At 42.8% G+C, this 12,758-nt stretch overlaps 1 protein-coding gene across 2 annotated transcripts in view; it reads right to left on the bottom strand.

Annotated features, from left to right (window-relative positions):
- The window catches only part of sim (single-minded), a 434,059-nt gene that overhangs the window by 157,678 nt on the left and 263,623 nt on the right, over nucleotides 1-12,758 (bottom strand). The window contains exon 1 of one of the 2 annotated variants that reach the window (XM_067144542.2): nucleotides 7,371-7,501. The exons of the other annotated variant lie outside the window; for it this stretch is intronic. The gene's annotated coding sequence lies outside the window, so the exon portion shown is untranslated. Of the gene's footprint in view, nucleotides 1-7,370; nucleotides 7,502-12,758 lie in introns of those variants that run through there. 2 annotated transcript variants of the gene reach the window in all.

Raw genomic sequence — 12,758 nt, 5'->3', positions numbered from 1 at the left:
AGTGAGGCCAAACTTGGTCTGTCACTTAGTTGAAGACACGGACGCAAAGGCTTACCATGGAGTCACAGAGGGACACACCTGCCAAGAGGTAATACCATATTGACTTACAAAGAAGTCAGATGATATGGAGAAGAAGCAGTCACAAGGATGTATCACCAAGTTAGGCGTGACACATCTACAGTAAACACCAGATCAAAGGAATACGTCGTAATTACACTCAAAGTGTTGAAGGTACAGTCAAGTGAATCATTGAGGGAAATATTTCGTATAAATTGTTAAATGTCCGGTCAAGAAGAATTCAAATTCATGCCTAATTTCTTTCAGTTGCAATGTCATAATTTCATATTCTCATCTGTTTTATCGCAACAAGACTCACTATTTTTTGATATATTATTTAAAGAATATATATTGTTCTATCAAACGAATTCATGGTTTTATTTCAATGAAAGTAAAATATCTTAACCTCAAATTTAATGGGGAAACCGAACGCCAATCTCCTTTTCCCAGAACTTATATGGTATGTTGTCAAAAGTAAGCTTATTACCCCACACCCTAGAGATAGTCAAGAGTCTCATTCTCTTATTGCTGCACTGAGTGGCAGCTGGCGCCCTTCAAATAACGTATGTGTAAGTAAGCAGGTAACAAGTAAGTGTGAGTACAAGGTTCGACGAGTGTGTATTTTATTTAATGAATGTTAATTTTCATAATTTCCATTTTAAATGTAGATATTTCATATTTTCCATATTAAATGCAGATTTATATAATATAATATGTTTCAAAAGTTAGTCAGACAGTTAGGAAACTTACAGCTATAAATACAACTTTCACCAAAGGAAACATTATTACACATGTATTACAATTAAGAAGATGTACTGTGTGATTATATAATTGAAAATCGTTTAGTATTTGATTGCGCACTTTCAGATTAACAGACACTAAAGAGACTACCAGACCGAAGAATGCGCGCTGCAAGGGGATGAACAGTCTGCCTCCGTGGTGTAGTGGTTAGCGTGATTAGCTGCCACCCCCGGAGGTCCGGGTTCGATTCCCCGCTCTGCCACGAAATTTTAAGAAGTGGTACGAGGGCTGGAACGGGGTCCACTCAGCCTCGGAAGGACAACTGAGTAGAGGTGGGTTCGATTCCCACCTCAGCCATCCTGGAAGTGGTTTTCCGTGGTTTCCCACTTCTCCTCCAAGCAAATGCCGGGATGGTACCTAACTTAAGGCCAAGGCCGCTTCCTTCCCTCTTCCTTGCCTTCCCGTCCCTCCACAAGGCCCCTGTTCAGCATAGCAGGTGAGGCCGCCTGGGCGAGGAACTGGTCATTCTCCCCAGTTGTATCCCCGACTCAAAGTCTGAATCTCCAGGACACTGCCCTTGAGGCGGTAGAGGTGGGATCCCTCGCTGAGTCCGAGGGAAAAACCGACCCTGGAGGGTAAACAGATTACGAAGGGGATGAATCATACCTCGGTGTCCATGATGAAATGAAATGGCGTATGGCTTTTAGTGCTGGGAGCCAGATGCAGGTCTTTGGATTTGACTCCCGCAGGCGACCTGCGCGTCGTGATGAGGATGAAATGATGATGAAGACAACACATACACCCAGCCCTCGTGCCAGCGAAATTAACCAATTAAGGCTAAAATTTCCGACCCTGCCGCGAGTCGAACCCGGGACCCCTGTGACGCAGTCCATGGTGTTGGCAATAATATACCCCTGCTACCCTTCCTCATAATACATGCTTCACACCGCTGCGCGAATCTCCATTATTCGCTGTGGCGCTCTACGAATCGGTTCGTCGCGGCGAACGACATTTTGTGCGTAATTCCGCTAAGAATTTTTAAAATAATATTAAAGAAATTAAAGGAAAAAATTAGTTGATAAGACAACAGGGCTTATACACATTATTTTTAATAGTTCCTAGTTTCAGGCGGCTAAAATGGAATAATAACGTAGTTTCGTCTCCACACAGTGGGCGGTCGACTGCCCCCCCTCCCTCCAACCACCATCGGCAGATTTCATCGCCACCACTGCATGCTGCAGCGAACCTAACGGTACGTGCATAAGCATTAAAAGATAAAGCAGCTTAATATCTCGTTCATCGCCTCTGTACATAAAATGTCTTCCAGGACCTATTTAACAGTAGGCGTTACAAAACGGTAAGCTCCTGTATGCACTGAAGAAGTCCTGCGGTTGTCCAGGACACCTGAGATCCCATTAAGAGTACCTTAGAGCACGTTATATACAGGTATACTACATAATTGCTTGGGACACCAGCAGTCACTGACCCTTGGCAAGAACACATCTGGGAAAGTTTCACTCCAGCCTTTACCTTATGAGTAGCAGCACCTTCTTATCCGGTCCCACCTGCATGGTGAAACAAAGCTCAGGGACTACCTGTCGTAAATCAAGTGAGGAAACAGATGTCAACACAACAGTTCCGAGAACACCTCCGCACCCACTGCCGTGGCATTTACTGACAACTTCTTCCGCTAAATTCATATTTTACCGTAACTGTTCTCCCAACCAACAAGAATGGGCAGGAACTATACAGCTGAGACGAGAGGCATAATATTTTTGAAATAAAAAAGGAAACGCATTTAGTTCAGGATATTTTTCGACCAGCGCATTTTTAGATCCAGCAAGTTTGAAATGGGGGCTGCATACGAGTTCGGACCATGTGAGGATGGCTGGGAATTAGGGTTATGTTAATTTGACCTCAATACCTTTTCTAACTCGGCCCTGACATAATGTTCGGAATGTCCTGATACATACACAAGCACCTACTGGTAACAGAATGTTTTACTATCCTTTTTCCTAAATATTTAAGGTTATTAATATTTTGAAAAGTGTTCGTGTGAACCATACGTGAAGAAGTACAAAATAATCAGGATGTAAGCTCAAGAAAAAGAATGCAAAAGAAAATACCGCTAGAATTCGAAATGGCTCTACCCACGGCATGACTACATTCGGAAAGTGTCTTCAAAATGTCTTCCCATCACTCAACAATATTCAATCAACACATTTTCAATTGACATTTCAAGTAAACTTTAACACACAAGTTTAAATTTTAAATTGAGATTTTAATTAATTTTAACCAAAATAAGTAATATTATTAAACATTAAGGAAATTTACCAATACGACTTTTAACCGTACTAGCACTGACATACCAGTAATGACAGTCCTAGATCTATTTAAAATATGAAACAGTTATTAATCTCCACCATAACAGATTGGTAACAAGTTGGGGCTGAATTAAGTGTAATTAGCAGGGATTGGGGACGAATTAGTTAACTCCGGAACTCAGAGTATGGTGTTAATCAGGTTGAACTGTACAGGCCGGGCTGATTGGCTCGGATGGTAGAAGCGCTTGCCTAAACCGAAGTGGGTGGATTCGATCCCGGCTCAGTTCGGTGGTATTTGAAGTTGCTCAAGTACGCCACCCTTGTGCCGGTAGATTTACTTGCACATAAAATAACTCTTCTGGGACAAAATCCTCTCACCTTGGCGTCTCCAGAAACCGTAGAAGTGGTATATAGAACGTAAATCAATAGCATTATTATGAATTGTACGGAGAAAACTGTACGAGTTAATGAAAATGTGGGTTAAAGTGGATTTAAATAATCCTGCAATCAATTTGCTGAAACTCAAAAATAAACTCGCTCGCCCAAAATTTATTATGCTCTGAAAATTGTAATTCAGGATTCATATTCGAAGAATATAGACTTCATTTTAGCGCATGTATATGCCTGACAAAGAAAGAACAAGTTCACACAAAGGCGGGAAAGGGTGTATTAAATGATTAATATGAAGCTAGTACTAGGTACTATTAGGCTCCTTTCTTAATCCGTTTACCCTCCAGGGTTGGTTTTTTCCCTCAGACTCAGCGAGGAATCGCACCTCTACCACCTCAAGGGTAGTGTCCTGGAGCGTGAGACTTTGAGTCGGGGATACAACTGGGGAGGAAGACCAACACCTCGCCTAGGCGGCCTCACCTACTTGCTGATCAGGGACCTTGTGGGTGGGTGGGTAGATTGGAAGAGGCAGGCAGGAACGAGGGAAGGAAGCGACCGTGGCCGTAAGTTAGGTACCATCCAGACATTTGCCTGGAGGAGAAGTGGGAAACCACGGAAAACCACCTCTAGGATGGCTGAGATGGGAACTGAACCACGGAAAACCACCTCTAGGATGGCTGAAGTGGGAACTGAACTCCCCTCAACTAAGCTGACTTCCCGAGGCTGAGTGGACCCTGTTCCAGCACTCGTACCACTTTACGAATTTCGTGGAAGAGCCGGTAATCGAACCTGGGCCTCCAGGGTTGGCAGCTAATCACGCTAACCACGAAACCACAGAGGCGGACACTACCGGTACTAACGAGGGAGTTAAAGTGATTAGCTGCCACCCCCGCCATGGAGGCATTCTCTTGTACTGACAATTTAATTAATTTCTATAGGGTTCTTTCCGGTCATTTTCAACGTTGCCACCAAACAGCACAGCATACTGTTACTAACCACATCTACTTATATCTACTCGTTTGAACAAATGCATGACCTTATACGGAAAAGCCCTACAGACTTTTTCAGCGAACATATTTGAACTCCCCTACCAATCTTCATGCAATTCAGAGCGAACACTTTCCTCTTAAGTAATGTTATTGGTTTAAGGTCCCACTAAATACTTTTATGATTTTCGGAGACGACGATGTACCGGAATTTTGTCCCATAGTAATTATTTTCATGCTGGTGAATTTGCCGACACGAGGCTAGCATAACCGAAGGCCACTGCGCCGACCATTCAACCAACCCCACAGAAACACGCAATAGCTCTCCCTTCACGTAGGAATGGCGTCTGGAAGGGTATCCAGTCCTAAAACTAGGCTTAATCTGCATTAGTGTCGATCACAGATAACCGAGAAAAAGACCACCGGGAAAGAAATTATTAATAATAATAATAATAATAATGAGAAGAAGAAGTAGAAGAGAGGGTGAGGAGGATGGAGATGGTCTTCAGACTACACCATGACACCTACAAGTCGAAGTACGTCTCCATTAAAGGCAAATTATAACATTACTGCACAGTGGTCAGAACGAAGTGCCTCTGTGGAAAGAAAACTCCGACAAGGGTGGCAGACTCAGACCTTGAAAAAGGCGAAAGAAAATACCTTGAAAAAAGATCGGGTCGAAAGAAGTCACAAAGTGACCAACATACTTCATTGGGGTATTCACATAAATGGCTACAGATCTCTGTACATGGTTATGAGGGTGTTTAGGAGTTGTAGTAAGGATGTAAAGGACCGAGCTCGATAGCTGCAGTCGCTTAAGTGCGGCCAGTATCCAGTATTCGGGAGATAGTAGTTTCGAACCCCACTGTCGGCAGCCCTGAAGATGGTTTTCCGTGGTTTCCCATTTTCACACCAGGCAAATGCTGGGGCTGTACCTTAATTAAGGCCACGGCCGCTTCCTTCCCACTCCTAGCCCTTCCCTGTCCCATCGTCGCCATAAGACCTATCTGTGTCGGCGCGACGTAAAGCAGCTAGCAAAAAAAAAAAGGATGTAAAGGAGAGGGCATTTAAGTCTCTGGTTAGACACCAACTAGAGTATGGCTCCAGTGTATGAGACCCTCACCGGGATTACTTGATTCGAGAACTGGAAAAAATCCAAAGAAAAGCAGCTCGATTTGTTCTGGGTGATTTCCGACAAAAGAGTAGCGTTACAAAAATGTTGCAAAGTTTGGGCTGGGAAGACTTGGGAGAAAGGAGACGAGCTGCTTGACTAAGCGGAACGTTCCGAGCTGTCAGTGGAGTGGAATGATATTAGTAGACGAATAAGTTTGCGTGGTGGCTTTGAAAGTAGGAAAGATCACAATATGAAAATAAAGTTTGAATTCAAGAGGACAAATTGGGGCAAATATTATTTTATAGGAAGGGGAGTTAGGGATTGGAATAACTTACCAAGGCAGACGTTCAATAAATTTCCAATTTCTTTTCACTCAATTAAGAAAAGGCTAGGAAAACAATAGATAGGGGATCTGCCACCTGGGCGACTACCCTAAATGAAGATCAGTAATGACGGATTGATTGATTGAGAGCGAACCCGCAACTCTATAAAGCCATGGTGAAAAATACGACAACGATGAGGAAAAGGAGACTTACCTTTTATGGACACACTACAGTAGGTGCAGTACCGGTCGTTGACGGGTACCTACATCACATAGCATGTGCAAAGTTATGTAACTCCCCAGCTACTTTCTGCCAATATTCAGGCAGACTGTTTTACTCGGGACTCAAGCTTAATCACATGTCGGAGGACAAAGCACATCACAACAGTGTTCAATGTAATGTTATTGTTATTTTTGATCTGTTTTATAAGTTTTCGATATTGTGTCGCTTCGTATTTACTTTTCTTCCGACTCCCACCTGTCTTTTTCTTCAAGCGATCCTTCCTTTACGAGCTCTTTTCTCAATTTTACAATGACCATTTTCTTTGGCGATATGGAACGATGACTACGCCGTTTTACACCTTAAAGTGACCATGACAAAAACCATCGCCAGTTAACACGATTGAACAGTAATTCCATATTAGCAATGATCGGCGTTGTTATGGACTAAGCAGCACAAGACTAAATTCCTCAGTTCTATTATGATAGCCGCTACGGTAAAAATACAGTATATAAGGCGGTCGGAAATTTAATTCTATATAACTTTAGTTATGTAGTATTTTTCTTATCGATAGGACCACTAATAACATAGATATTTGAGAATTACATTTTAGGCCTTCCCCTAAATTACCACTTCACTCAACATGAATAAAATTACTTACAACCTAGATTGTAGTACCTCATTCCCCGATTTTAGATACCGATTTCCATTAAATTCTCTTCAGCCTTGTTCTAGCAATGCGCGTACATACATACAGACGACAGAAATGACGGAAAATGAAAAAGTGCATTTCCTTGTTACTGTGGACACGATCGATACAGAAATACCATTCTCTTTTAAATTCTGAACAATGTACAGACAAAAGTCTTATTCTATATACAGATTCAAAGCACAAATCAAGAAATGCTGGCCAACGAAATAGTCCTTCTACAAGAAAAATGGAAAACACCACCTGGGTGGCTTACACAGGTGCACAAGGATCTGGCAGAAGTGGGTGTCAAGGAGGAAGAGATACAGGACAGAACAGCATTTAGGAAAATGTTTGCGGGAGTGAGGGATGCATTCGAAAATCTACTGGCCAAGCTACGTATCATCTCGGTGGAAAAACGAGAAAGGAGTAGCCGAAGACTTAAGTGCAAAGAGAAGGAGAGGTAGATTGTGTAAATGTAGCCCACAGATGACTGTATCAATGAATAATAATAATACCACCACTTACCCCAGTTTACGTTGGAGCGTCCCGTCAAATGAATCCTTATAAATATCCACCGTGTTAGCTGAGCTCTATTATTACACACTGTTTATATTCAGGGCAACAGTATCACACTGGCTGAGCTTATCTCAACCGAGGGTCACTCTAAGACAAAGAAACAGGAAAGTGTTCCACTGCACTACTGTAAACCAGAAGGGTGGGATAGAAAATTCAACACAAGAGCAATGTCAGCAAGTTCATTGAGAAACAAAACACTCATTGTTTGTGGCAACTTCACATGAATGAAAACAAAAAGCGAGCGACAGCAGTAGTGAAGACCTTGGTAGCCAGGTGAGTGTGTGTTCTAGGAAGTAAAGATCGTATTAATATCGTGAACTTATCGAGCAAGTAGTTCCGAACATTAGGGCAAAGAAAAGAAAGTATCTTGTTTAGTTTTAATTTTATAGGTTGAACGTCTTGAATCATTTGTCTGGATGAATTCAACTGGGTGTAAATCATACAAACAGTAGACGAAAATCTGAAGTTACGACGAAAGTGCTGGAAGTGAAGGTCAACAAATCAAAGACAGAAGTGTTGATTGTTATGGAAGAATTTTGAAGATAAGAGAAACCAAATGTTAACAAGGATACTTAATGCTGAATGCTTTGTCAGTGTTCTGTAAGGTAAGAATGATAACTTCTTCTTCTCCTTCTTCTTCTTCTTACGCTTTTCCCACGCCCCGGTAGGGTAATAATAATAATAATAAAAATAATAATAATAATAATAATAATAATAATAATAATAATAATAATAATAATAATAATAATAATAATAATAATAATAATAATAATCGTTTGACCTCAGCTAGCGTGTGCAGACATTTCAATTTGGCGCCATCTGGCTGTATGCTCGTCAATTTCGACGTTCCGTTTTACCCTAGGCGCACTAGATGGCAGACCGAATAAACTGAAACTCTCTTGGGTGTCTATGGCTGAGATTTTAATGAATATTGTCGGGTGAACACCATTTGTGTCACCAGAGACCATTTACATGCCGGCATCGTACCGACATGGAGTGTCAAATCGACTTTTTGATGATGATGATGATGATGATGATTGTTGTTTTAAGGGGCCTAACATCGAAGGTCATCGGCCCCTAGAATCGACTCTTTTCCGCCCTTCAAAAATCCGACTACCTCTGCCGGGTTTGAGTCCGCTATCTTGGTATCCGGAGGCCGACATTCTACCACTGATCCACAGAGGCAGCTCCTGGTAGGATCATGAGCGCGAATTGCCTCTCACATGTGGATTTGGCCCTGTTTTACGACCGGATGACCTCTCCTGACACCAATTTTATACGGAGGGATGTATTCACTATTGCCTGCTTTTATGGTGGTTGGTAGTGTCGTTTATAACGAGTGACTGGCTCTGCGGTTTGCGTATCGTAGCTGTCAGCTTACATTCGGGAGGTAGTGGGTTCGAACCCTACTGCCGACAGCCCTTAAGATGGTTTTCCGTAGTTTCCCATTTTCACAAGACAAATGCTGGGGCTGTGCCTTGATTAAAGCCACGACCGCTTCCTTCCCACTCCTAGCCCTTTCCTATCCCATCGTCGCCATAAGACGTATCTGTATCGGTGTGATGTAGGCCAAAGCAAATTGTGAAAAAATAAATTAATTCATGTGTGGTTTATTGTGTGCGTAACCCAGCTCCCGAGTCAGGTGATTAACTAGACGCGGATAAATTCATCGACATGGCTGAGAATCGAACCCTAGATCAATACTTATCATTCAGTCAAGGTGTCAGAACAAGACGAGGTGTGGAAAGAGTATTCTGTGAATTTGCAATGAAATTAATATATATTTATATGAGCAATTATAGACCTACTCTTCTGTAGGGCACGATAGCTGAGTGGTATCGTCACTGGCATCTTATCTAAGCGGCGACGGTTCGAATCAAAGTCAATGCATATGAGAATTTCAAAATGAAATATCACGTCACTGTGGTTCGGATTCCACGTAAAACTGAATGCCCCGTGACTATGCTCACGTTATATAACGTCACATAAAAGTACAATTTTCTCTTTGTCTGTCTCTTGTCTGTTGCCTACTTTTCTGGAGTTGGTGAATTCGTTGCCTTTTCCCTTAAACCGATCATTACTTCCACCAATAGGCACCCATCTACTCTAGGCTACGATATTGGGTTGTCCAAATTCTGCAACACCGAAGACACACATTGGCATTCTCTTACTAATATATACTTTTGAGGATTGTCCGGCTCCCTGACTGAATCATCAGCGTACTGACCTTCGGTTCAGAGGACCTGGGTTCGATTCCCGGCCGGTCGAGCCAAGGATATTGACCACGTGTTGCTAATTTATCTGACTCGGGGACTGGGTGTTTGTGTTCGTCTCAAGTGTATAAGTTCATATCATTGTCATTTCACAATCAATATCCCCCTGTGGGTGGGGGTGGGAGGTAGAATAACATCCACGCTATCCACTGCCTGTCGTAAGAGGAAACTAAAACATGTCCCAGAGGCTCTTAATTTGGGAGGGTAGATTGGCGACCACAGTGCCCTTAGCTGAGTCCTGGCATTCCTTTCACTAACTTAGCTAAGTCCTGGCATTCCTTTCACTAACTTGTGACAGGCTCCTTACTTGAATTTATGATATCTGTCCTCCCTTGCTCAACTCTTGTTCTTCTCCTCCGACCCCGACGGTATTAGGTGTCGAGGCCTACGCAGTCTTCCATTTTCACGCCCTTCGTGGCCCTTGTCTATCTTTGGCCGGTAACTTCATTTTTCGAAGTGTCGGACCCCTTCTATCCTTTTCCCTCTGATTACTGTTCATAGAGGTTGGCTGCCTAGTTATACTTCTTCTTAAAGCAATAAACGTCACCACTACCACCACTTCACAATTAATAGGCATTGAGGAAACACCAGTCGATGTACTTAGTTTTAACACTATTCTCTGTTACTCAGCAGACTTAAGCCCTCTCACTCATATCGTCCGGAAAAAAATCAGAAACAAGATAAGCGTTCGTCGTTTCATTAAAAAAATAATTTATAACTAAGAAATCAGGAACATTCGAAAGGCCCATGTACACATTACGTTTTGTCGTCAGTCTTGAATGATCACGCCAGATCTACAATGCAAAACGTTACGTGTGGGCGGAAAATGTAACATTTTGTTAGAACAGAACGAGGTTTGAAAAGCGCACAAAAGAGTGATGGGCGAGAGCTTTGTGTTCTTGAAAGACAGAAGGAACCTCGCCGCGATAAGCTGCAGGTGCTAGCATATGAGTATTTCCCCTTACGTGCACCTTTCATTTACCTACGAATTCATCAATTTATACCGCAGGTTCAGTTGGTTGAGGTCCGACTCGTTGGCTGAACGGTCAGCGTACTGGCCTTCGGTTCACAGGGTCCTGGGCTCGATTCCCGGCCGGGTCGGGGATTTTAACCTTAATTGGTTAATTCCAATGGCACGGGGGCTAGGTGTATGTGTTGTCTTCATCGTCATTTCATCCTCATCACGACGCGCAGGTCGCCTACGGGAGTCAACTAGAAAGACCTGCACCTGGCGAGCCGAACCCACTCTGGGATATCCCGGCACTAAAAGCCATACGACATTTCATTTCACATTTCAGTTGGTTGAGGCAAGTAGAATCGAAAGACTATAGTGACGGAGAAAGAAAAGAGTCAGGCTGGTTAACAATTTAATGTAAAGAAGTGGACCGTGCGCTAACTAGATATAGCCTACTATTGCAAAAAAGATGAACACTATTCGCACTGGATATCGTAAGGAGTTGGGCCGTGGTCTTCAGGGCTGCAGACAGTAGTGTTGGAACCCACTATCTCCCAAATGCAAGATAACAGACCTAAGTCAGATCTATCACTGGTGCCAACTTAGTCAGTTACGAAATTCACTAAACATATCGCAAGACGTAATTCCACACCAAATAGCCGAGTGACATTGTCACTGAGTTCTTTACCATGGTAGCTGCGGTTCGAATCGAGGACATTACCCGTGGGATTTAAAAAATGATCAATCACATCCCCATGGTTCAGATTCCACGCAAAACTGGAGGCCTGTAGCTATGATCACGATATCAACACTGATGTAAAACTACAAGCTTGCCTTCAATCCTACACCAACCAAGTTAAGAAGGACATTATTTGTACATGCCGCTGTTATAGCCTTGCAGTCCTAAGGGAATACAATCCATTAATGAATTACACTCCCAAGTGTACCAGTACTATACGATAATGCGAACGATAGCATTAGCCTAGTTCAACCCCTCGCAAATCACGGATATGGTGCCAACATACCAGTTAAATGATAGGCACAAGATGTATCGACAAGCAGGGACTCTTCACTAGATGAATGGTAACGGATAATGCAACCCGACAGTTAGAACATAACTATAAATCACCAGCTTCAGCAGCAAGGGGGAAGAGATCTCCTTAAAGGCATATTTCTTTCTTTTTTCCTGGTACTTGTTTAATATCATCGAACGTTTTCGGCGACGGAAGGACGGGAAAGGGCTAGGATTTGGAAGGTAGCGGCCATGGCCTCTCAATCACAGCCCAGCATTTGTCTGGTGTGAAAATGGGAAAACACGGAAAACCATCTTCCAGGCTGCCGGCGGTAGGACTCGAACCCACTACCTCCCGAATGTAAGCTGACAGCTACGATACGCAAACCGCAGAGCCAGTCACTCGTTATAAACGACACTACCAACCACCACAAAAGCAGGCAATAGTGAATACATCCCTCCGTATAAAATTGGTGTCAGGAGAGGTCATCCGGTCGTAAAACAGGGCCAAATCCACATGTGAGAGGCAATTCGCGCTCATGATCCTACCAGGAGCTGCCTCTGTGGATCAGTTGTAAAGTGTCGGCCTCCGGATACCAAGATAGCGGACTCAAACCCGGCAGAGGTAGTCGGATTTTTGAAGGGCGGAAAAAAGTCGATTCTAGGGGCCGATGACCTTCGATGTTAGGCTCCTTAAAACAACAAGCATCATCATCATCATCATCATCATCAAAAAGTCGATTTGACCCTCCATGTCGGTACGATGCCGGCATGTAAATGGTCTCTGGTGACACAATTGGTGTTCACCCGACAATATTCATTAAAATCTCAGCCATAGACGCCCAAGAGAGTTTCAGTTTATTCGGTCTGCCATCTAGTGCATCTAGGGTAAAACGGAACGTCGAAATTGACGAGCAGACAGCCAGATGGCGCCAAATTGAAATGTCTGCACACGCTAGCTGAGGTCAAACGATTATTATTATTATTATTATTATTATTATTATTATTATTATTATTATTATTATTATTATTATTATTATTATTACCCTACCGGGGTGTGGGAAAAGCGTAAGAAGAAGAAGGAGAGGAAGAAGAAG

The sequence above is a fragment of the Anabrus simplex genome, chromosome 3, assembly GCF_040414725.1.
Source record: "Anabrus simplex isolate iqAnaSimp1 chromosome 3, ASM4041472v1, whole genome shotgun sequence".
In the NCBI taxonomy this organism is placed as follows: Eukaryota; Metazoa; Arthropoda; class Insecta; order Orthoptera; family Tettigoniidae; genus Anabrus; species Anabrus simplex.
This window is presented reverse-complemented; position numbering and strand designations above follow the sequence as displayed.